Consider the following 27,945-nt stretch of genomic DNA (forward strand, 5'->3'; position numbering starts at 1 on the left):
CCTATTCCTTTGATGGTTTCGCTAAGATCTGAAATTTAACGAAGATTGCATACAAGCCCGGCAGGTTGATGTTTGACAAGGGTGACACAAGACCTGTCCCTTGAAGCAGCAGAATGAAGAAATCGTACACCACCAAGGACCATCCTCGCTGCTGACAAAAAATATTTGACTTAAACCACAAATCAGTTCTTGCTCATGACATGAAACTTACCAACTATATTAACTTATGTAACTGATTTAGAACTAATACTCATTGCAGGTATACCATCTAAGGAATATGTAACTATGTTGTTAAATGGAAGTAGGATTAGGCCTTGTTCCGCCCGGCCCTCGTCAAACATCATCATGACAGGATATACGAAATCTTCGTTAAATTCCAGCTGCACGCAATCCTCGCATATTCTCTTAGAAATGTGCATCACGCAATTTTAAGTCCATGCATAAATCGCTTTTTTATTCAATAAATTCTCCGGATTTCATCTCTGAGTAGGTGTAACTGAACAGCCACTCATTTTATGTGATGCTGAATATTCTAATTTCATTTGCTTCAATGATGTTATAGTTTCTCAATATTACTTTTGGTTTATAGGATTGATTTATCACGAAAATTATATTCTAATCATTTCATCAAATAAACTGAAATATTTGTCTGATAATACCAAAAGTTATATTCTCCATAAAATATGAACAAAACCGTAAAAAATTTTCAGTAAGTAACTTATTTCTATAAACTTATCAATCCTCTTGCATTAACAAATATATTCGGATTTATGATAATGAAATTTTCAAATTTTCCTGCTCTATTCCTAACGATTATTTCTTGTGAGTATACTAGTGATTCTATACACCCTCAAAAATGGGAATTTAGGAATTCTAGGTGTGTGCCTACTCATTCCAATACAACGAGGACCTAGCGGATCTAATCAATTTCGTGCTATTAAAGGATAATAAGGTGACATTCCATTCTGCGTGAACCAAATATTAAGTAGCAATTCTTTCAGATATTCAAAAATTGAAGCTTTTAATAATTGGAAATAGTAGTTATTACCGAAGTTTGGTTTTACTACCGATAAAAAATAATGTACCATAAAATTACTCTAAATACACATTTACAGAATGTGATTATTGAAATAGTTGAGAATTAATGATATAGTAATATTTTGCCCGAATACTCATAAAAATGATTGGATTATTCCAGTTTTTGCTATTAAACAAAGAGTGATTAGTTTAGAGATAGTATCAACTCGCATTATATAATTACAACTCCTTGATTTCCCCTGTTAGATCGACCCACATCAAGTTTACGCTTTAATCGTACAATATGACCAAAGCAATTGAAACGATTTAGTTGAACTCTATTTGCATATATTCCTCGATATCTTCGAGCAGCAGCAACGCAGGATGAATAATTGTCTTGTCCATAATATATCTTACACTTTAAGATTTGTTACGCCCCGGAATTTTCATTTGATCACTTTCTCAAATTATACAATAATCAGAATCAACAGTCATACCATCCAATATTAGCGGTAGGTATCATTCTCTTTAATGCTTGGCTGTCTCCATAAGCTTGACTTAATGACATAAGTTTTATCTGTAACATAATGTAATCCTCAAATTCAAATGATACAAAATGTGGGAGAAATACTATTGTCTGATTTTTTCATCATCTTAGAGACCCATCAATACGATTAGGTGTCGAATATCACATCGTTCAAACACATGCCGCCTCTATGTCCATTATTCTAAGACTTTGCCCCATCACTCTATATTTAATCAGTAGCTAAGGTTATGATGGTTTTAGTAGGGGCTAGATTTTGTGGTTTATTACCAGAGAATTAACAAAAAAAATGTCTAATGGCACAATATTTCGGTAGCTGGTTCATATCATTTCGACGTCCACAGTGAACAGTTGGTATAAGAGGAACCTATCGCCATTCTGTTGAAACATTTATATTGTTAGTATTCATATCATCCTTTCAGACTACGAGGAGTAGATAGCACCTGCAAACAATTACTTTTATAATTCTGATACTTTTTAATATGTTATTGAAATATTTTTTGTTCACAGGTATTAAATTTTATGAAGAGGTATTAAATTGTCCTGTATTCATAAGCAGTAAGATTTTATAGAGTGGGTTTTTTTAATCTTTTATTGAGTTCACATTTGTATATTAAAGTGTATGTTTCTGTGTAGTTGAGATAATGTTTTCCACTTTAGATAAGTACAAAAATAGTAAGACATATGCGCAGCAGGTGCAAAAATTTTTGTGACAAGTTTTATTACATTTATAAAGAATTTCTGGTGATATGAAAAACCAGATCATTTTTCTGAAAATGTTCAAAATGATTATTTCATGCATTTTGCTGTTGTAATCAAAGATCAAGAAAAATAGTGTGCTCCCTATGTGTGGTTTGACGTAGAATGTCTTTGATTCAGTGAATAAAAGAAAAAAGAGAAAGTATTCTACAGATTCATCTATATGGAGTAAGCCCATTAACCATTTTGATGATTACTATTGTTCTAAGACAAAAACTGAAGCTTGAGATCGAATTTACAAATTTGTAATCTGTCATAAGAACTGTTCCTTACAATGCAGATATTGTTTTGGAAAATAATGGAGATAATAGCTTATCTTATATTGACGATTAAAGCATGACTTTCAACTACCTGTAATGTATTTTCCTCAATCAACGTAATCATTTTGAATTTTGTTTGTCTAAAATAGCAAATATCTTCACGTGTTATAACTTTTTCTATCCAGTTCCGTATTATGATAGGTTCATTCTACCATAGTATAATATTAGACCACATGTGACTATGAGAATTTTTTTCCACTATTAACAATTATGTCCTGTACAATGTTCTGACATATATGGAGCAAATTGGTATCGTCGAAGATTCGACAACTATGTTTTTTAACAGATCCGTTCATTCAGAAATGAGCTTGATCGCTGAAGATCATTTTTCTCGGATACAAGCCCCAGTCAAGATATAAAATTCACCAAGTTGTGGTCTGCGGAAGGGTCAGATCCCGTGAACGACTTGGCATCGACTGCCTCAGATTCTCCTTTACTAAACCACTTGAGTCATGCTTGTCTGCGAATAGTCAGAAAATTATATCGATTGTAAAATAGGCGTTGCCCGAACAGAGCGCTGATTTTGTTAAAAAAAAATAATATAATTGACAATTTGTTGAACTCTTTAACTGTCCATAATGATCGACCAAACCAGGATAGAGAAACGACAGTCAAATATATCATCAAAACTATCGACGTCTGTAATCCACATTGGAATATTTTTATCTATTTTCCTTATTATTGCTAAGCTTTCACAGATCTAGTCACAGAAGGTGATATTTGGTTGATCCATTAGATTAGTTCCATTGTGCCTTCAAGAAATTTAATCATATTAAAGAAGTTTGTATGGTGGCTATACTGCTAATACAAAAATTCAAATGTGTTTTCCAGAACATTTTTAATAGTGTATTGGATGGAAGCTACTTACTTCCTTGGAAGTTTCTAGTCATAAGAAGGAAATCCCGGAAATATATTTGTACAGAAATCTCCGAAGAAAATTGGATTTCTCGTATATTTATCTGGAACTGATAATAACGAGATTACTTTATTGGGCTACGTAACTTATTCTAAAAATTTTCTAGCTATTTCCTTTCCAATCAGACGGATGTGAATATTTTGTACATTTTTGAATAGTTGCACCATAGAGTACTCTCAACAAATTGATGTATCATTTCGAATACAAGACATAAATTTAAATAAATACAAGGTGATTTAACAAAGATGATGCCATCAATAGGCTTGTTATAATACTGAGTTGCTAAAGTGGAAATCTCCATACTCAAAGTACAATTGTGAAATTTTCATAGACCCCCTCATTTGAAAAAGACGGGATTATTTATTTACTGAAATAATTCACGTGTATGTTGATAAGAAGCTAGGACTTATTGATGGCTCCATATGGAGAGGTCGTGAACCTAGTACTGTATCGGGTACTTGATAGACAGAAATGGACCAATGAGCCCAGAATAATGCACCTTGCCAATGCGTGTTAAGTGTGACGCAGTCTTTAGCTTCCAAAAACATTCCAGTGTTCTTAGCTACCGCACTCAGCGGATCTATCGTTCTGCGCCTTCTTTCTTCTTCAACAATATCGTAACGGGAACGCATTTTGTATCGGTTGAGGGTAACTGGGCTGCTATCAGAGGTTACAGTAGAATATTTCCAGAATTGCCATAACGCCTGGAAAAATCTCTTTAATTGGAATGAATGCAGAAGGAGATAGCTTTGAATAAGATCATGTGGTAACCGAATAATAATTTTGGAAATATTTCCCTATCCGCAGGACTCATAAAAACATACTTAGGTACTTGACTTTTTCGAGCAAAATCTGTTTATCGACGTCGAAAATATGATGATTGTCTCAGAAGTACCAGGCCCAACAAAGAAAACACCAAAATTTTGGAAAAAAAAAATTTATTTTTCGACGTCTGCTTTTAGCTCTATAAACTCTTCCAAACGTTGTTCAATAAGTTAGATACCCTTTTTATAAAAGCCATTTTTTCAAGTTTAGGAACAGAAAGTGATCCGAAGGGGCTAAATCTGGCGAATATGGTGCATAAGGTAGCAATTCAAACTTTAATTCATTAATTTTGGCCATTGCAATAACGGATGTGTGAGTTGGTGCATTGTTTTAATAAAAGAACACTTTCTTCATAGCGAAAATTGGCCATCTTGCTTGATTTATCAAGTCAAACGTTGCAATGAGCTCGCATAATACGTGCCGTTGATATATTTCAATTGGTCAATGAAAATTATTCCATGAGCATCCCAAAAAACCGCCTGCCGATGGAACGGTCTTTGTCTACTTTGGAGCCGGTTCTTCCTTTTGAGTCTATTTTTTTATTGTTCTTTTGTTTCGGGTCTGAAGTGATGAACCCACGTTTCATCTATAGTTATGATACGGCGCTAACTTTCGGCTTTATTCCTGTAAAACATTGCCAAACACTCGATGGAAACATAATCACAAAGTAAAGATGAAAGTGCTAGAGCTACAAATTATGAAACCAGGTAAAAGTATAGACTATATAGACCAGAAAATACTACAAGAGCTAAAGGACAACTATAGTTAAATTGTTGTAAGTAGTATGTTCTCTCTGATCCTTGATTTAACGCATACATACATTGGAAAATTTATTTCAAATAAAAGACAATTTTTATTCTATACCATAATCAAATTTCCTTTCTCTGTGCCTTCTCTGGTTCAAGAGATCATTTTGGTCCACCGGGGCGTGATTATGAGTATTACAACAAGCTCTTTTCGGGTGTGTTTTTATAGCTTCAAATTTATAGCAACATGCATATAAAGATAGTATTTTTAGTGTTTCGGAGCGTTATTTTATAGTTATCTTAGGTTAGATAAGGTTAGGTTGGGTTAGGCTATATTTTATAGTTACTGATGATGGAGAATAATTAAGGTAAGTTATGAATATGGAAAATTTAATTAATGAGTACTTAATGTTGCTTGAAGAAAAGAAAATATAAGCGATTTTGTTGAAGGGGCATTAAAAGATGCTTCGTTACGCATCCAACAGTTTAGTATAATGGACCAAATAAAAAAGAGACAATTTTAGACATTGGAGGAATGAAGTTAAAATTTCCTTCATCACTCTGCCTTCACTAACAGATAAGGCTGATATTTTTCACAACAGTTATTGGTTTTCTGACTATTCTGTTGAAGATATAGTATAGATCATAATCCATTTATTTTTTAAGAAGACAGCAATACAGATGAAGCCGTCGATAATATGCAATTCGAATTCGGGGAAAATGGAGAAAAATGGAAGAACTTCTGTAATTCGAAAATGGACACCTTGATGCAGGAAGAAAACAAAGAAATAATTAGCCTCGAGAGACTCCAAAAATGTGTTATTAGTAGTAATAAATAAAGATGACAACACTAGAGCGTCAAAGAGGAGTCGTTTAAGAAGAGCATATTGAAAAGACCAAACGAATATATTATCATAGTTACCAAATAAAGCACAGTACAACAAAGAGAGCTTAAGAAGATTCGAAAGAAAACTGACAATGTTATGGATAATCTCCAAACTATGCATATCACAGGATAGTGTCAGGAAACTAAATGCTATGAAGGTCTATTGTTGAGGAGGTCAAGCCATACACAGGGCTACAGTGGTAGTCTAAGTAAGCAAAGAGATATCTTTAGAGGTAAAACAGAAGTCGTCTGGAAGTTAGTTGAAATCGACTCTAAATCAGTCCAACTCTTTCGGAAGTCATATGAACTCCAAGGGAAATCGATTAGAAATTATGGATATTTTGAGATTCGGTGTAAAAAATGTGTAGCAGTTTACCTTTCGTGCGAGATACGAGAAAAATTTTGTCAAAATAAAAAATGAGAGACACACATATCTCCCCTTATACTGAGAGAGACACCTCATATTTGTCCAAAAGTCGCACCTTGTATATATATGGCAGTAATATATCAAATCATTCATTCAAAGTGGACCTAATACTCTATGAATAGTTCATTTGAAATGTCACGATCGTAATACATTGTTGAATTTATCATACATGATAACATCAGATCGAAACATCTCATTCATTCGAATATATCAACTTAATTACTCTTATTAACTGAAATTATTTATTATTATGTTCTTTTTCAAAGGTAGATCCATGAATCACAACTGTAAAAGTGAAAAATTCTCTTTCTAAATACGTGAGACAGTATATTCATCATTCTGAATGAATATATATGAAAATTTATATAAAAAACATCACTTGGATTGAAATGTTGTAGCGTAATGTCAGAAATGACATATGATCAGGGCTTTGGCTTTCATTATCTGCGCTATTTTGCAGAGTCGTATTTATTTACGTTGATGCATTAAATAAATTTGGGAAATAGTATTTATGTCACATTTGAAAATAAAGAGATCATTTGAACAGAGATTAGTATTCTTTAAACAAAGATTTTTAACATAATGTTCATTAAATCTCCTTTGTAGTCTTTCGAACTGTTTCTCATATCTTCAGCCAAAACTTTGTACATCACATCTATAATGCTCACACCTTCTTTTATCTCCCTTCTCAAATATTGGACATAATATATCTATTACTCCATCTCTCGTGCATTTGTTCTTAGTTCCAAGTTCTCTGTATTATTTTGCATATTCTTTTCTGTCAATCTTCCCGTCGTATTTAATAATTTCTGCCGTAATTCAATTTTATCCTGCGCTCTAATGGTTTTTCGAAGTTTCTATCTGTTCTAAGATTTCTTTATCTATTGGCCACTGCACAAAATCAACCCTTTCTATTCCTTCATCTCTTTCTTCTTTCTGTTCCTGTTCTGTCTCATATCCATGTAACAGTCCTTCAAAGTATTGAGCCCATATTTTAATATTTTATTATATAAGAGGGTAGTTAACTATATCCTCTTGTGAATTTTTGAACTTTTTGTGAACATTCTCTCTCTCTCTCGCATTCTCTCCATATCGCTTTATTCCTTTATTCTCAGATCTGAGCTGAGTGTGCTATAAAATAAGTCATTGCATTATTTTCTTTCATTACTATTTATGAAACATTTACCATTCTATCATCCATCGGTATCGAATAATCACTCTTCAACTCTCTACAATTTCTTTGGCCTCTCGCGATTGTGATCAATTAAATTACCGACAAGTTTACTTGAAGTTCAGGAGAGTATAACTAGAAGTTTAGTGGTGTGTGTTTAACCCTGCCACTGAGGGATGATTAGCATTGGAAAGTTAGTAAGGGGGTTGAATTATTCAAAACAGGAAGGGCTGGTCAAAATATAAACGGGTATATGGATATTTCTGAATTGGATCAGGTAGTCGTGATGAAAACTGCAAGATAATATTAAAAAAACAGTGAAATGTTGATTCTACTTGATATGGTATTAATCGATTATCAGAATGAAACTCTATTATTCTCTATTGAATGATCACTAATTGTAAAAAATTGACATCTTCCTCAAAATTCCTCTCCATAATTGAGCTTTTGAAGATTAACCGAACTCTATAAAAATTACAACAAATGTTCAGAAAATTGGGTGTAAATAGTCGATATTAAATAAATAAAATGATCAAACGGATATTAGTCCGGTCAATTTGAAAGTTTGATTGTTACACATTGGATTGAAGCTAGTACATTCTCATATTTTGATAAACAACATTTCTACAACCTTGAAGGGTAGTTGGGTGAAAAAAAATTTCTTTACCCCAGAAGACAATCACCGTCTTTATCAGCATTAGCATGTTGAGCGTGCTTCACTTTCAGACGGGACTCAAGGAAATCTTTAGACAAGCAATAGAAAAACCAATCTTAGCTAGCTTTTCCTCAGCTCTGCGGCCTATTCAGCACCTACTTGGCGTTTTTATTTTTCCCATGATGCTGAACATCTTCTAACACCATTATCATTCCCAAAGTTGATAATATATTTATATCTTAGTGACCGTTCCATAACGATCAAAACTGGTTAATGCTCATCTCAACCATTCTTATCCTTAATCATCCAATGATCAATAAGTTGATTACTGGCCATTGGCCACCTCAATGGTATGGATTTAATACGGAAAGAATTGACTAATTTTACGACAGTCTTGAAAGAATCCAGGCTCATAAGTCTTTCCCTGCTGCGTGTATCTTTAACGTTGATGAGAGTGGCCTTTCCATAGTCCACAGTAGAATACAAAAATTATAGCTGGAAAGGGGAAGAAACAAATCGGAAGAATGTTATATTCCAAATTATCTGCATCTGATGTTTTTTAGTTTTTTTTTCTTTGATAGACATGTGGATAGGGTTTTTGGTATTTATTATATTTGATTATTTTCATTATGAAACTGTAATTATTTGTCAATAATTTTGTATAATGTAGTTTTTATTGAGCTATCCCATTTCTCTTCAAATTTATCCTCAAAAAACAAACTAGTGTTCTAAATATGTTGCAGTTCCTCTACTACTGGTAAATATTAAGACCATTTAGAACACAGACGACTCAAATTAGAATGGAACTAATGTTGGTTTTTATCTAGTTCAACATGCCATTCCGTTTGTTACATTTTTCTTCAAACCTTTTGAACTTTTTTATTCTAACATTCAAGGAAATTAATTTGTTATCGACCTCCAATTCTATTCAAGAAAATCAATAAAACCTCGGAATGTATTCAAAACCGTCCTCTACCTATATACACAGTGATAGAATCAAAATAAATTTAGGTAAATTTGTGGTGATACCATTATTTATATTCGTGGTTCAAATATATTTCTAACTTTGCTATTTTATTATAATCTTCAATAAAAAATTCCTGTTGTCAAATTTTGTATAATAGTTCCCGTGTAAATTCGTATTTTCTATTCATTTGAAAAACAGAACTAATAGAATAAAGCAGATTCCTATATGGTTATACTTAAAAAGATATATAAACTCGGTTATTTTATTTCTTAGAGCATAAGCTCCTTTTTATTCAAATCAGTTCTATCTACCCGTTCCTTCTTTAGTAATTTTCATTTGTGCTCCCGTTTCCTTCCTCATTTGATTTTTTTCTGCAGTTCTACAGCTGCCAAGTTGGGAGCTCAACAAGGGATTAACCCGGTGCACCATCACAAGTAGCAAAAACATCTCCAACATTTGGGAATCCAGTTGAGGGCTGCAACCCTTTCGGTTTTCATTAGATAATCCCAGCCTTATCATTAATATACATAAATATGAGCTCTTTTCCAATTATGTTTATTCACTGTTTTTTATTCGTCAATAAATTCATTCCATGTCCGGGAATAGTTTAAGTTTGTTAAATTTTTATTATCAATATAATTCATAAGATATTTCCAGCTTTTCCACTAATACATTCACTTTTAACGTCGTTCATTAAAAAGCTGGTGGCGTCCAATTTAATATTAATTGGCCACCTCATCTGAGTACCAGTTATTTATATACTGAGGCTGAATACCACTTTGTAAGGAAGAGTCTCCTGTCGAGGAAGTAAGGTTACGAATTGGCGCCCAGCGTGCACTATCCCCGGACACGATTATCCAAATTAATATTTATTGCTGTGAACAATAAAAAAACATTCGCATTAACTGCCTATTCAAAAAAGCACAACGAAAACCATCAATAAACTGAAAACAACTCAGATTTATGTAAATTAAAGTTAAGACTGGGACTTATCCGATATGATTGCATCCCTTAACTGGGTTCCCAGATATTGTAATTATATTTTAGTTGAGTAGATTGAACAGATTTGAATAAAAAGAAGATCATGCTCTAACATATAATATAATAAATGTAGGCGTTTTTGTTAAATATAACCAAACAGGAATCTATTCTATTCACACGGAAACTATTGCACAAAATTTGTTCAGAACAAAAGGAAATTTTATTTAAATACTAGATAGGTAGAGGACGATTTTGTATACATTCAGAGTTTTTATTGAATTTCGAATGGAGTGGGAGTTCAATTACAAAGTAATTTCTTTAAGAACTCGATTGTTTGAATAAATAAATCAGAAGTGACTACCGTACCACAATACATGTACAAAGGAATATTTAAAATGTTTGAAGAACGGTATTTTACACTAGTTAGCTTTTAAATTCTATAGAAATTAGTATTTGGTCATATTTAAATAGTCATTATCACAATGATAATCTTCTAAAATACTGAAGATTATTTAATAGACTAAATGCACGGCTATGATTCAATTTCATTAGCCACAAAAGTCTTTAAACAATATAAGAAACTTTCCATAATTGTGGCATCTGGCCATAATATATCTTTCAATTTCGCTTATTTTACTTTTGGGAAACATAATCCACAAGTTATATAAAACTACTTGACGCTCTCCACGAAATAAATTTCTCGAACACGATAAATTTTCATCTGACAGTTTAGCAACTAATCATCATTTACTGAACGAGAAATTATTATTCGTATTATAACCATCTAGTTTTACTCATTAATCTCAAATGAGCTTAGCGAGGCATTAGGAGGACTTAACAATAAGAAAGAAACTTAATAAAAATGCCACGACAAAAATTCTCATACCCATTTCCTTTTTTCTTCTGACAGGAAACTTTTCACTTCAAAACTTACATTTTTTGTATGCCTTGAATATTACGAAGTCCAGATACCGGACACGCATTTCTTAAAAACTTTTCATTCCAAATTTATAGAAGAAGAGTTGTCCATTTAATAAAAAATGATGATAGATATAATCCAGGAGCCCGATACAGATATTCATGACCAAGTTTCTCACTAGTGGTGATTAGTAGAATGTATCAGATAGTGGTATCATAAAGCCTCATGAACATTATTTATCACAGCAGTAAATTAACTTACAAATTTTAATCTGGCTTATGACTTATCTTTAATTATTCGGCATTTCGCTTCAATATGACTGTTGAGATGAAATAAATATTCTGTAGTTTAACTCAACTGAATAATAGATTAATTATATTTATTACAACAAATTGATGGCAATTAAAAGGATTTCATCAATTTCGTTCTCGCTTTGGCCCAACTCAATATCTGATTCTTTGTCATAATCGCTGTCAGTACTTTCTGCTACTATGTCTTCATCATCTATACAAAATAAAAATATTGGGATAAAAAGATAAAAAAATGTTTTCTAAATAGTGATTTCATCAATCATTGTTGATAACTAACTCCCAAACAACCAAGTTAATTCAAATTTGTTGTCCATGCTTTGGCTTGAATCACTTTCATCTGTCTCTTATTCACTTTCAGAGCTGTCCGCTATTATGTTTTCATCGACACCATCTGTATAAAAATTTAACAAGTATTGGGATGCGTATTTTAGCATAATATGATCAAAATTATGTTGGTAACTGACTTCCAGAAAACCTGGTAAATTCATATTTGTTGTCAATTTGTGCCCAGCAACAGTCTTCAGGATCATCAGAGGTAGACGTGACCACATTTGCGCAATATAACATGCTGATATAGCTCTGATCTGCATATAGAAGAGGTATCAATACCTTTTTCGAGTAACTTAAATGTTTCAGTTTACAAGAATTTGTAGAATTTTTCAAATAACGCTACTCTTGCCTCATTACCTTTTCAAGCGATTATATTCATAATTATGGTATACAGACTATTATAAATAATCTACTAATTAATGAGAAAAAAGTCGGGCACAACTTAAAAAATGATTTGTGCAAATATAGAGAAGAAGCAGACGAAGAGGCGGATGAAGACAAACATATTTTTAAAGAAATATTGATGAAATAACATTTTTTTATCATTTCAATTATACTAAATATGCTTCCTAATATTTTTATTCCGATCTTTCTAGAGATGATGATGAAAATATAATAGCAGAGAGGGAGGATAGTGGATCGAGCCAAAGCGAGATCAAAAGTAATTGAATTACATCTTTATTCTCTGCGTAACTGTCTATCAACTTTTTATAATGAATATTGATAATTTAGAATCCAGTTAAATGAAAGTATGGAATATTTAGGTCATCTTAAAACTCATATTGGAGCGTAATGCCGAATAATTATAGTTAAGTCAATTCCTCCTAGATGAAAATAATGTGAGTAACTTAACTGTACTAAAATGAAAAAACTAAGTCTAGGGAAACCTGGTCAGGGGATGTATTTAGATAAACTCAACACCTATCTTATGCGTGTCACCAATTATCGTTCGAAAAGAAATAATTAAACACATTTTCATCTGGCTCCTGGACTAAGAGAGTCTACTAATAATCTAAACGCAACAATCAGTTTGCACTTTATATTCATACTATTTTAGATAATTCATACAGGGCGTTTTGGATACAACTACTTGAATTTTACTATCTATTATACTAATTATCATATTCAAGTATTTCGGTAAATTGATAGAATGTAGCCTAAAGTCTCCACTATAGTTCAATTGATATACTCAGTGACATTAGAAATATTAAATCCAGGAGATACAATCACTTCTTCTAGATTTTTGGGCAACATAATCATTCGAGACATCAAAATGTCCACCTTTTTGGTATTAATAGAATTCAGAGGCATTAAGAAGATTATATATCATTCAACATCATGAATGTGTAGCTTGTATTGGCACAAGAATGTAGAGAAAAATCAACGCCAAATGGTAATGCCGTAGCGTACCGATGTGCCTCAGGACCAATGATTTAGAAAGGAATGTAATTTTTTTACTATACGCATGCTATATTGCCTTCCTTCCTTTATATTCGGACCACAGCACTGTGAGACATAATACCGTGATATCGTGACCAGCGATGAATTTTGCGAGGTTTAGGAACCCAAGATAGACGTGGAAGGGTAAAACGTTGCTGTGGAGAATGACTTTATGTTGAATGAGCTAATGTGCACAAGACTGTTGAAGTGATGCTTTGTGAGGGTATCACTTGAGGTGGTAGCTTTTGTTTTTTGTCGGTACAATATCATACTTAGGCGCTTTGTTAATTGTATCATAAAAACCACTTTCTAGTAAAACAACGCACATTATGGAGTGTCTCCAAAAATTTGATGTTAATCTTTTGATGGTCCTAATTTATAAGATGAGAAGGAGTGATGACAAATTTGCAGCCTCGATGTTACTAGGAATGGGAAGGCCTTGTTTGCTCTAAATGCCTTGATAGTCCCTTTGCAATCTTTTTGATCGCCCTGACCCTCAGCCCAAGGAGACTCTCAAGAGTTAGAGCATCCTCTAGGCGTTACTGTGTACAATAGTTTCTTTCTCCATTCCTCAGAATGGACAATTCAGATCGGTGATCCTGCCTATTTCCACTCAGCTGCGAAATTACCGCCATCCAAAGTTTTGGTTTGCATACAACAATATAGCTGGAAGCATGCCTCTTTGTATTTTTCCTATAGCCTACTTCTTCTGATTCGGTTGAAAGTGTTGTATATACATTTACTACTTCCAAATATATTTCTTTTCTCTAATCCATACAGCTTCTTAAAATAGTGCAAAATACTGGTTGATGTATAGTTGACAACAAAATGCACAATCAAACATTGAAATTCAATGGGGTATAGGAAATATCACACTTTTCTTCGTGTGGCTGATAAATTTCAAGTTCACTGTTATAATCCTTATTAGAGTCCTTCTCTTTAATAATTCATGAAAACTTTTAGCAAAACTTTTTATTCTTGTCTTTCCTTCTTGTCGTAGAATAATGCAATTTTGAAATCCAATTTAGTAACTTCTTAGATCAAAATCAGAGTTATTCTCCCAAATTTACGAACGCTCCCTTTGTAGATAATTCTTGGATACTAATCCAATAAAACCTCTTTAAGAAATCAATATATACTGACAAAAAACTTTATATTCATCCTCATTCACTAAAATCATTATGCATTATTTCATGATAATTGTTGATTCTATCGAAAGTTTCACAAGGGTTGATAGACTTTCACAAGGGTTACACAAAGGAAATTTTTATAATTGAATATAGCTTTATTGTGTTTCAAAATATCCTCCATTACGATCAATGAGAACATGTTCTGACTACGCTCATCATTAAAAATGTCAAACTCTATGATATAACATTAGACATATTCACATCAGTGTTGCCATATCTCAAACCGTAAGTAGTAATCCTCGTAATAACGTACTTAAAACGCAAAAAGTTTTTATAATCAACTTTCTTCAAGTCAACGAATGAACTCAACTACTTCAGTGCTTGTTTATATTATTTCCATGGTAAATTTTGTTGTCAAATCAAAATATATTCACTAATATCTTTGTTACAGGTATGTCTAATGTTCTTCGTTTAATCCAGCAGATTAATTCAAGGTGAGTTATATTATTCGTATTTATCGATCTTAAGGTGCGTTTACACGTGAAAGGAACTCGCCGAGAGTGCTCTCGAGAGTTTCCCGCGGAGTCCTTTACACGTGAGAGTGAAATTAACCCTAGTCCACTCTCGGAGAGCTTCTCGCCATTGCAACTCTCGAGAGTACCCTCAGACTGTTTACACGGGCGATTTCTATTAGTTCTGAGAGTGACTTAAGCCAGTTAACATCTCGTGATTTCAGTTCCATGCTATCAGCTGTAGCGTTTTAATTCAACATATATATTATTCAAGATGTCTTCAGGGAAACGAGAAATAGTAGAGGCTTTGTTGATTTTGTGTATTTCAACGAAAAACGAATCGAAAAAGAAAAAAAATGGACCGGTCTTGGGTCCAAATACAGAATAATTTAGGCGCTTATCACACATTGAATTGGAACTAGAAGAAGCCCAGTAGTTTCGAAATTTTTGTAGAGTGTGGAGTGTGGAAGTTGAATTATTAGTACAATTAGTGAGCCCATTAATTTTTTAAAAGAACACTCTTAAAAGATTTATGAATAAAAACGTATTTAATTGAAATAAAATGTTATATATGTACAAAATCACAAAGCTCAACAATTTCTTAGGATTTTGGGTTATTCTTATTTTCGAGCTAAATGGGATTTGTAGGCAAAGGAGAAGGTGTCGTCGGAGGTGGGGGTGGAGAAAGAATGACATATGAACTGCTGGCAGGAGAACTCAAATACGCATCGATCTTAGTTCGCACGCAACGTACTCTCCGAATTTGTCGTGATCATCGGGGTTTCTAGCGAGCACTTCTACTGCTGCTTTAATGACACCGTCATTGTTCAAATATTCCCTTTTTCTTTTCTTCGCAGATAATTTTTCGTTTGATGTGTTAATTGAAGTAGAAGAAACTGTGGCGTTTTCTAAATCAATATTCTCGACAGCATTTGAAGTTGGCATCTAAAAATTGATATACAATATTATAGCAATTTAAACTTCAAAATTCAAACAATTGCTATTATTTGCACATCTTGCCCAGTATTTATGAAATTTAAAAATATTGATTAAGTTTTTTATGCATATTATTAATTTAATCGTTTGATTTTTGCACATTTGAATTATAAACCAAGTCAAATTCGGAGAAAATACAAATTGAAACTAGTGGGTTTGAGAACCAGGTGTCTCCGAATAATACTGAATGTGATAGAAGTGGTGGGCAGGTAGTAGAGGGAGGAGGCTTCCGGCAACAATCATTCACCCCACCATTGGCAACAATCGCCTCTTGTATTGTTGTATTAGCTCCTCCTTCCATTCCAACCGATATTCATACCTAATTTTCTGTAAAAGTTGTCTAATAAAAACTTACCAGATGGGACAATAAAACTGAATGCCGAAAAATAGAACCAAGTTTTCGTTTCACTAATTTCATTTACACTCTTCTTATTTCTCATTTTTTTGAGTTTCTAAAAAACCTGTAATTATTGAGGAAAACAAGGTTTGATAAGTTGTGAATTATTAATTAAAATATACAATTGTTATTGTTTAGCTGAAATAAAGTTACGTCATTTCTCGGGTTGTGTATTTTTCTATTTATTTCCACTCTATTTATCTAGTCTTTGGCTATTTTTTGAAAAATTAGGTTTTCTTTTAATTCTATTTTTATAGTCGCGCTCTCTAATGTTCCAAAAGATTCGATTAGACTCATATGCCTCGATGAGTCTGCAAACTTTCTCGTGCGTTCATTTTTTTGGTGAAGACATTCTTGAGAGTACTCTCAGAAAGTCGAATTGATTTTTGACACCTGCTGTTGTACCTGCTTCTATTTCCGGCGAGAACTCATAGGACTCTTTACACTTACGAGCTTTACTCTCGAGAGTAAATCGGCTACTCTCGATAGTGAGAAACTCGCACGTGTAAACGCACCTTTAGAAAGATTACAAGCAAAATTCTGTGACGGAATTTCAAAGCTCATCCAATACTATAAGTGCAACGATCTGTTTGGTAACTGTGTAAAATAACACCGTATAAAAATTAAGCTTTCCTTCCAATTCGCCAGTTTTATAAATTAATTTCGTCAAATACCTAAAGCAGTGCAAACAAATTCAATACCTTAAATATTTCAATTCAATAGCAGAATATATTTTTATTGTCATTCACTACAAACAAAATTCAAATTTAATGATAAACCAAAGATATTTGGAATTACAGCAAAAACTAATAGCACATTGGACAGTCAAACAAGAGAGATGTTAAGTTAACTTAACCTAACCAAGTGGCAACTATCATTGACTCTTGGAACACAATGCAGTTATGTTGTTCAATGGAAACGGAAGTCCATCCAATCGGTTAAGTTTCAGATATGAAATATTCACATCAAAACATGCGCATATCACTCCAAAGTATAAGATACGGAGATTCTAATTGGAATATCTGTGCCGATCTCAAAGTTGTTGCTCTGCTCATAGCACTACCGAGTAGCTTCACAAAATATTATTGTTTTAAAAGCGAATGGAGCAGCAGAGACAGAAACCAACATTATATAGTTAGACATTGCGTCAAAACATTGTACCCGATCAGAAAAATAACCTTAATGAATTTTTGTGAAGCTTAGATAGAGAAGTGAATGCGCTCCTTCATTTGAAACAGAAATTCCCACATTGCCTTATTTCATCACCTTCTTCTACAATGTCATAAATTTTAACTTCGTGCGAATAAATTGTGTTTGCTCTATAAATTCTCTATAAATGTGTTCTACTTATAATTGTAATTTCGCTTCGATTTATGAGGAACATTTGAGGATCTGCATATATTGAACTTAATGATACTTGTTAGAAACAACTTAAGCGTCAAGCAGTACTTTTGTTTATTGCACCATCTAAATATCTTTCACTGTACAGAGCAGTAATCATATGTATTTATATTTTGCTGGTTCCATAACACTAAATCATATAAATTGTTACCTCTACTGTTAACATAGTAACCATTTAAGTTTAATAAAGTATTAAACTTATTATTAGACGGTTCAGTTTAAACTATCCGGGAACACAGTATATTATTAATAAGTGTTTCAAATGTATACTAATTTATTAAGTTTGAAAAACATGAAAAAAAACGAAAATACTTTTCTCAGAACAATATCAGTTTATCTAATATGTTATAATATCAACTAAAGGTCGACAACTAAGTACTTTCGCTTCTACTGAAAGAGAGCGTTGCTTCATTTTTTTGAATAGCTTATGTGTGCTTTAAATGGAGTACAGAAACGAACATTTTCGGCATATATTTTTTTATTTCCGTGAAGGAAAGAAAACTGCTGCGGCTCCCAAAAAAATATGTGCAATTAATGATACTGATTGCTTAACAGTTCGCACGTGTCAGAATTGGTATAAAAAACTCCGTTCTGGAGACTCTTCCATCTAAGATGAGCAAATTTCTAGTCGGCCTACTGAAGTTGATGATGACCAAGTCAAGGTCATCATTGAAGAGGATCTTCATATAACTGTTCGAGAGGTTGCGAAGAGGCTACATGTATAGCAGACAACAATAGAAAAACACTTGAATGTCTGCCTTGGGCTAGTTAAGAAGCTTAATATTTGGGTACCACATGAATTGAAATAAATTCAATCAACATTTGCGATTTTGCGACCCTTTCTTGAAAATAATCATCTCTGGCGATGAAAAATGAGTCCCGCACAGTAAAATACTTCGAAAACAATAATGGAGCAAACATAATAAACCAGCACAAACCACATGGAAAGCTGTAAAACAACAAAAAAACTCATGCAATCTGTTTGGCGGGAATACAAAGGTATTCTGTTTTTCTGCTTCTAAAACACCAAACGAACAATTCTGATGTTTACTGTCAACAATTAATGAAACTGGATGGAGCGGTCAGAATTTTCAAATCAGAAAGGTTTGGTGTTCCACCATGATGACATATTTCGAAAATCGTGGGAAACTATTGAAGCTTGGCTGGAAAGTGATGCCATATCTCCCATAAAGCCCTGATCTGATTACCATTTATTTCGAAGTTTGCAGAATTCTTTGAATGGTCAAACTTTAGCAAATGACCTGCAATCGCACCAGGCTCAATGTTATGCTTATAAGGACCAGAAATTTTATGAGCGCGATCATGAAGCCGAAGGAAAGATGGCAAAAGGAAATTACTTTATTGTCAACCAATAGATAATGAACACTTTCGTGTATATATATATATATATATATATATATATATATATACGCGGAAACTATTATGCAAAATTTGTGTAAACAAAAGGAAATTAACAAAGATTACTGGAATTTCATGGGTATTTCCCAGTAAATATTTTACTAAATTAACAAGCCGAATGGCATGTAACAATTGCAATTATGGGTCCTTTATTATTACACAGTTAAGTCCGATCTCCCTATCACTCATTTCGACACGGTTTGAAATTTAAATCTTTAAAATTCGCAAATCCCTATTAGGACAGAATTTTTTGCAGTCAACCCCAGATCAACTTGCTCTCAATAAAACAGTGCTTATATTGATATAAAATTTTTTCTATCATCAAATCAAGTTAAAGTGACTGGCATCGACATACCTGTTTATACCTGGCAACCCAGTTGTTCGTCTACCTAAGTAATAGACAATCCAATGTCTTTACATCCTATATATTTTATACCTTAAGTCAGGGTAAAATTTTCTAATTATGTTGAACATTTAATGAAAAATAATTTTTTCAATAATTAATCATGTTATTTATATGATTTTTTTGATAAACTCATTTTTAATATATTTTCCAATATACTATATTCATTATAAAATAAGTTTTATTCTATTATCAGCTCGGTGAGGGTCAATTTAGGTTCGAATTTTACAATTAGACTAAGAATTCCATATTCTCATAGCTATCGATATATCTAACTTTTCATAATCGAAAGTTTCAAAAGCAACGAGAAAATTTATGAGAGATCCATGCCTTAAACAACATAGCATTTAAACCGTTTATCACGTAAGACTGAATTGAAATAAGAAACGTGTGTAATAATTCATGAAAATGTTCCTGAAAACTCTTCTGAAAAGCCATTACATTTTGATAGTGAATTTTCTTATCGTAGATCTCCGTATTCATTCGATCGTTATCGGCGCGGTGTTTCCCGGGTCCTCAATACTTTAGTTGAACACGAGGTTTCGAAGGGATACAACGCCCTTACCATTAATATGTCCTCCAAGAAACATCGCTGACACTGTAAAATATATCCAGATTCATAAAAATTTGATCTGAATAATTATATTTAGTGATTAGAAATATTTTTTTCAAAAGTGAGTGTTGCAATAAGTTTTTCCCTTGAAAGAATTATGAAAAATGGTTCACTTTTATGGATAAACACACTTAGTAAGTGAATTAATTATCAATTGAAGACGTAAGACGCAAAAGGGTACAAGTAACTTTAAAAAAAGTAAAACTGAGATCAAATCTACCTAGATCGTATATTGTTTTATTTTACATAATTCTATAAAGTCACTTGTACCTTTTTGATTCATGAAAAAAATTTCATGAGCTTCAAATAATTTTATTAGAAAACAAAAAAAAATGTTACAAATGGGCAATTAATATTCATAAAAGAGAAAAATACTCAAGATCCTAATCGTCATCTCCGAATCTCAATCTAGTATACGGTCCATTTCGCCAGCAGATTCGTCAAGCGTTTCTTCAACTCCTAAATTGTCACTGTTTGGTATTTTTTTTTATATTGTTCTCTTCATATTGCAAGTTTTTATGGAAGTCATGATATGCTGAAGAAATGATCTCAAGTAATGAGAGAATTAAATTTTCTCATTTTAAAGAAGAATTATTTTTTATGTCGCTAGGAACATTCTCTGTAATAAAGTTTGTTCATGCTTAACATTGGTCCTTCTTTTATCAGTGCAGAACAATTTTCAGAGTTGATAAACTTCTGTGAGCAAAAGCGGCGGATGCGCCTGTTATTTTTTTATATTTTTTTTATATTTTATCTATTTACCTTTTTGTGACTGTTTTTATAGACACAATTTCTGAAAGGGCCTTTTTGTTTCTTTATGATATTCTCAATTCGATAGCATAGTGCATACATCAATACAGTGACAAGTGAATGCAAACTGTATTTAGAATAAATTAGATGTGTACATATATTGAATATTACTGAATAGTTGAGTGTGTAAGTGTTAGTTAATAGTTAGTGCATAAATAAATTACGTAAATAAGATGAACCGTATTTATAAATTCATGCCACCCGTTCTGTCATTAACAACTGTTAATGGCTGCATAAATAAGAATATCATATGTACGAATAGATAAAAATGTCATAAGAATATGAGTAAGTCTACTCTTGTTATTGCTAAAATCATTTAAGAAGCTTGCGTTATCTTCTCTACGTATTTTTAGTCAATGTTTTCATAAGAAAAATTTATAACCAATATGAATAAAATTTCCTTTCCATAAAAGACATGATGGAAAAATATGTCGCCATTCCGAGCAAAAATGGTTTTTATTTCCTGAATAGGTCAGCCATCCTCTCTAATAAAATATACTATTCCTCTGAATTTCAAATAGCCAAGAGGCAGCTTTCTCCTAGTTTTTTTTTATTTTATCGAAACTATATTATGCAAAATCTCGTTATACCAATCGTTAATTTATATATCAAGAGCTTAATAACCTAATAATAGCTGAAATTAAATAGAGAAATTTCTAGAAACTTGATGAGTAATTGAAGGAGTTCTTCCTTATAGTTAAGATAATTTTAAATATACCTTTCTAATAAAGCATTTTCGCACGCTAATATTTAGTTATGTAAAAAAATTAGTTGTGACGTATTGTTAATTACAAGATTCCCTAATGGCAAGTTGCTAATAACTATGACATACAGGGTGCTCTGGGCCTTTATGCAAAAAATTTGGGAGTGAGTAGATGACGAAAAAATTCTATAGTACTATCTAAAGGCCAGGGACAACTCATGCCCAATGGTTAAGAATCGGTAATTCTACAGGGACAACCCGTACAATGTATATTAATTTTATGGCTTAGGAGATATATATATATTTTTTTTATCGATATACATGCCAAGAAAACCGTTCGCCATAAAGAGCAATTCTGAAGAAAATTATTATAAATTGTACACAATTGTATGTCACAGCATTATTTTCACGTTATGAAGTCCCGGAACATCCCGAATAAAAATGTCTGGTTTGTTATTCTACATCAGAAGAATTGAGGTTAATTTAGAGTTTTGTATGAAACTTTCTTTTGTGGTTATAATCAAAAATGTGATATCAAGATTATTTTCATATGATAAACATTTGTATCAATATAATGAATTTAACGGGTATGCAAGTATATTATCACTCAATTAACCTGCTTCTAACTTATGAACAGCTGAAGGTGGAAAGTGCATTTTTTTCTAAAATGTTATACAATATATTATATTTTATCACAAAGTATGTAAAGACTACTGTGTCAGAATTGTTATATTGGTATAAGGGCATGAATTTTGACTTTTTTAGTCACTGGGGGGGTCACTGGACAGGGCCGGCCTAAGGATCCATTTCGTGAGTTTGCTCGTAAAAATATTTCCGCATTGAGTGCAGTGATAGATTTTAGAATCCTTTTGAATAATACATGGTTCGCTCTTTGAACATTTACTATAATATTTGTTCAGTAATTCTTTTCAATTTATGGTTATTATTATTAAAATTGAAATCATTATATTTTGTTTTTGTAGAAGTTAATGATAGGATTTGAGAATGGCATGAAATGTTTGAAGTGACTTCTTGTAGGAACACCCATTCAGTTTCATTTTATCGCAAAAAGATGCTCTTAAGGCAACCATGTAACAACCTGTTTCTCTTTTTTCCGTTCATGAGATATTCAGATGTTTACACATTTGAAACTATCTCTGTATATAGAGTTTTCATTAACTGATGCGAAACAGTTCAGGAAGTCCCTACCCGTGTAAAAGTATAATTCATTACTCTATAACAAAAATTTTTCCACCCGCTTCGAAGCGTAATACTCATGGTTTTTCTAAAATTTGATGAAGGTAAGAATATGAAATTCTATAAATTCCGTGAAATCAAAAAAACCTAACCATCAGTATTTTTTGAAGATTTCTCTTAAGTGAATCTAATTAGACTTTATTACCTTAGTTATAACCGATGTTCCTTCGATATTTCGTTTAACAAAAGCATAATATTGATCAAAATGTGTGTTGTGCTAAGTTAGGCTGTTATAGACAAGCTCGATCTGTTTTCACTCGAAGCTTGAGGCACTCATTACATTATACTTTATTTTCCACAGTCGAGAAACTCCATATTTTGAACCAGTGCTCTATTGTCTTTATAAGATGTCACATTAACAATAAACTGAATGTATAGCTAAAGAATCAGATGAACTTTTACTGGAGAAACATTCCAGACCTGAAACAAAAGATTCAAAACCATTTCATCTAAGAAGTTTGAGGAAATTTTCATTTTGCCCCGTCAAATATCATCTTAGTACGATAGGAACGGCATAGGCTGACAACTACCAATTCTGCGAATAAGCCGTGGAGACAGCAAATATCCTGACCATTTCTGCAAAAAGCTTAGATACCTCGAAGAATAGTACTAGCACCTTGGAAAGTGAGACAAGAATCTTCAGAAAAATATACTTTGTTAGGATAGGTTTATGTATTTTAGAAGCATTGATATGCCGAATCATGCCCAAAATATCTTTTTTGGTGTAGAGCGGTTGAAACACTACTTTCCAAACAATGTTACAATCTAGTTCTCGGAATCAGTGTCTAAGCATAACTTTCGACGGCACAATGACCAGTAATTCATCTTAATATTTTTCTGCTCCCATCAATCAGTTGAGTTATTAATTTAAAAGTTATAAAATAAGTATTTGTTACAGTCCAACATACATCTAGGACATATAACGTCTAAACATTCATATACGAATATAAAATTGAACGTACATTGAAAACTTAGCTGGTGATAAATTTCCCGTTATTGATAACAATTTTCTCACTATAACAAACGAATTTCAACCCAAAAGAAACACGTAATGCATTTCTAAAACAATCGAGGCCACTTAAAATCAAGTCCAGATGTAACAATAGTGATTCTAAATCTTCCACCTCTCCACTTGGGATCAGAAAGCGTGGCAGAAAAAATATCACTAAGAACGTTTATAAATGGAATCACCAAGGAAAAACCGTCGTTAAAAATCTTCCTCAGGAATATGCATCGAAAAGATTGAGAGAAAATTTACGTCAATACTAAGCTGTAGAAGTAATTAGGAAATGCCTTGGGTATTTAGACAGAATTGGAAAAGGAGTGTACGGGCCCAGAACCAAACACTCTGAAAACCTGGACAACACACCAAGCATTTTTCGAGGAGAAATTCATGCAATTAAAAAATGTGTCCTGTTCAATCTAAAGTGGAACTATCGCAAACAGGAGATCATCATCCTGTCCGATAGCCAAGCAGACATTAGAGCTTTAAGCTCCAATACCATAAAATAAAAACTTGTTTAGGATGGCCTGGACCTGACCGGAATGAAGGGAAATGGAATAGCTGATGCTCGGGGTAGACAAGCCCTTGATGGGACCTGAACCCTTCTGTGGCATCAGCTACAGAACAATATAGGAAGCAGATAGATAGGAGCAAATACAATTGAGACAACCTACAGAGGCTGAGGCAGACTAAAACTCTCCTGGGAAACTGCACCAGAGAAGATCTATCAACATAAGTATGAACAATCTACGAATACTAACAGAAGTCCTATCGGGGAACTGTCGCCTCAATAGACACCTTATATATATACAGGACAATACCTCTAACTCCACAGCGCTACACCTGGAAGCGTAAGAAATAGAAGATATAGATCTCTGACAGCTATAGCCATCCCACATTCTGGACTTTATAAAAGAAGTGGGATATTAACAGATTAGTTGTATACACTGGGCTCCCAAGTATCGCTGCAAGAAAGGAGGACACAATAGATTCTTTGGGTTACAGTGTATATGACACCCCAATATCTACAAACATACCTACAAGTCTAGATATGAAGTAACTAATAAATGACGCCTTTCCCGAGGCTAAGATTTCTAACAGGGTTTCATTATTAGATTCTTAAAGAATAATTCATATGCACTGAGTTAGGTACTTGTGGTGGATAGATCTGAATCGTTCACAATATTCTAATATAATTATGATCTAAAATATTGTTTTATACGTTACTGCTTTGTATATATAACGAATACATTTTTTATGCTGTTATGCCTACTCCGCTTCTGCTGATATGATATCCGATAAATTTTTACGTAGCTATATTGCAATTGAGCTTTTCGGATATGGAAATACATTTCCTCCATCAGCTATGATAGGAAGCGACAGACTAAACTCCAAATCTCCCATTGTATAAAAGTGCCAATTTAGCATCATAAAATTTCTAGCAAGCTATAGTTTTAAATAGCCAATGAAAATTAACTAACCCAATGAAATTAGTATTGCGTCAAATAATAAAATAAATGAGAGGAAATGACGTAAACCAGATAACATAAAATCGAGAAAGAATATAGCTCAGAAAAATCATATAGAGTGGAAAATATCCTGGATATTTCTAAATAGTAAATCAGAGTAGTTGTTCCAAAAAAATTCAATTTGAGTTTACTTTTTGTAGTTTCCTGCAGTTCGGTTTCGGCGAGCAGAGAGAACGGTTTTTGTCCGGGGTGATTGACAATAAGTAACTCGATCGACGGGTCTTATCACAAAAACGACGGACTTGTTTACATTGAGAATTCAAGAAAGAATCCGTAAAATATATTAATATACCGGGTGAATAATAAAAATAGAGAATCAATTTGCATAAAATAATTAAAGGAACTAAATCATTGAATGAAGTCACGCCTCTAATAATCCTTGACTGTTTTTTCTATAGAGAAAGGGCCACAGAAAACAGTCATCCCAACCATTTTATGTTTTTAATCATCATAAATTTCATCCTAAGATACATTTTGTACGGGGAATAAATGAGGATGACCCAGACGACTACAGTTTTGTAAGATTAAGACTGAAAGAATAATGAAAACTCTCTATTTAATATTGTCAATAATGCACCAAAATTTTCAGTTGATACAAAGAGAATACTATATATTTCGAGTTCAAATTAATCACCATGTACATTTGTAACTGGAGTTTCCACGACTTAAAAGCTAGTTAATCATCTATTAAAAAGTTCTCAAGAAATTGAGAAATTTTGCCATTTAAAACATTATTTGACGTGAAATTTCGACCATGTCAGTGTTTCTGTTTATTAAAGAATACCCAGAAATTACACATGGTCAAATCATGTTGAGAGGGTGGACGTTCAATGACCTTTGTATCATTTTTACATAAGAATTCAACTGTCTGCTGTGTATTATCTATGTGCAACAATAAATAGCGACTATTGACTGAGTGAAGTGCTGCAAGTGAACATTTTGTGTTATAGCAGTTTGCTCTAACTTTCTGTTTGTCTTGAAATTTGATTCCTTCAGTTATTTCTATACTACGAAAGACACTAGCGTACGTAACATTCTTGGCAGACCACACCCTCTTCTAGTGGGAGAAGTATCATAAATGGTGTGTTTTATCAATTGCTACTATTATAGAAAGAAGACGATGTCTACCATTATTTAACATTTTTAATATTTTCCTGCTGTTTTTCGAATACATAGAAGAGGAAGATATCGGACTTATTATCAATGATATAATCGCTTCAGTGCATAAAACCTCCGACACAGTACACCTTGCAATTGAAAAGAAAAATATTAAGGAACTAACAGCCTTTAAGTACTTTAGGAATCTAATAGAAAACAATGTAAACTGCTCAACATCCATAAAGGAGCGAGTACAAGCTGAAAAACAAATTTCTCAACCGCGTAACCAAAATACAGATGTACAAAACTTTTATTCACCTAGTAGTCTCATACTGTAGTGAAACAAGAACTCCGACAGAGTACAAGAAAGAAAGATTACTAATATTCGAATGAAAAGTAATCAGGAAAATATATGGGTGTGTAAAAGTGAGGTATGAATGGAGAATCCGATATAACTATGAGATAAGCGACTTCCTACAAAACAAAGACGTTATTCGTTACATCGAAGCTCGATGATTTCAGTGGTTTGGGTATATTCAACGTATGGAAGACTCACGAATGCCAAAAAAATTTCGAATGTTGAGGTGTGCAATACCTACAAATAAGAGAAGTTGGCTAAAAATGAGAAAGTTGAACAATGTCATGGATGATTTCCGAACTATGTGAATTACAGATTGATGCTCCAGCTCAGGGTACAGAATGCTATCGATGTTCATTTTTGAGAAGATCAATGTTCACATAAGATTGTAGTGCCAAGCGGTAATGTAAGTAACGTTTTCCGCTTGATTTTTACTGCCTTTTAGAAATATGGCACTCAACGAATAAAAATTTGTAGTGCAATAGATCTTTATATTATAGTTTATTTAAATAATTCATATTAATAATAAATAATTCATAATAACACATATTAATTTCGGTTCATGCAGTAATGTATATTTTATATTAACAACAGAATTGTTGTCGTTACCAATTAATAAGTGGAACGAGAGCAGGATAATCAAAACAACTCATATTATATGCTATCGGACATACATAGATAAATAATTTGATAGAGAGACTCCAACAAATAACGAAATGTTTGAATACCTCTCAGAATCACGCAAAAATAAGATGTTATCGTGAAGACATCATATAATGATCCTGTAAGACGAGTGACTTTCTGAAGTCAAGTGCTTTTCACTTGAATTTAGGAAAAAATTAACTCAAAAAATTATTGAAACGGGTTTGGTGAATTCAAAATCGTTGAACAATAATCAATTTCAGTGCCGCATGAAGATGATCATGTAAAATTCAATCTACTATTGCGGATACAACACCAACAGTTAACTCGATCACTTAAAAGATGCATCTTAGATCTTCTTTGATTAAAGGTCTCACTATAAATGCTTCAAATGCTTCACCGCCCCACCATAACCGTCCACTATATCGAAATACTCATGAATTGTGTGCGTGTTGCAACT

At 32.8% G+C, this 27,945-nt stretch overlaps 1 protein-coding gene across 4 annotated transcripts in view; it reads left to right on the forward strand.

Moving 5' to 3' along the window:
- Positions 1-27,945, forward strand: part of LOC130452456 (ly6/PLAUR domain-containing protein 6B-like) — a 307,885-nt gene that overhangs the window by 244,915 nt on the left and 35,025 nt on the right. For 2 of the 4 annotated variants that reach the window (XM_056791747.1, XM_056791746.1), the window contains one exon: positions 14,796-14,838. The exons of 1 other annotated variant lie outside the window; for it this stretch is intronic. The gene's annotated coding sequence lies outside the window, so the exon portion shown is untranslated. Of the gene's footprint in view, positions 1-14,795; positions 14,839-19,998; positions 20,220-27,945 lie in introns of those variants that run through there. One more of the 4 variants, XM_056791748.1, reaches the window with a different exon arrangement.

The sequence above is a fragment of the Diorhabda sublineata genome, chromosome 1, assembly GCF_026230105.1.
Source record: "Diorhabda sublineata isolate icDioSubl1.1 chromosome 1, icDioSubl1.1, whole genome shotgun sequence".
Lineage (NCBI taxonomy): Eukaryota > Metazoa > Arthropoda > Insecta > Coleoptera > Chrysomelidae > Diorhabda > Diorhabda sublineata.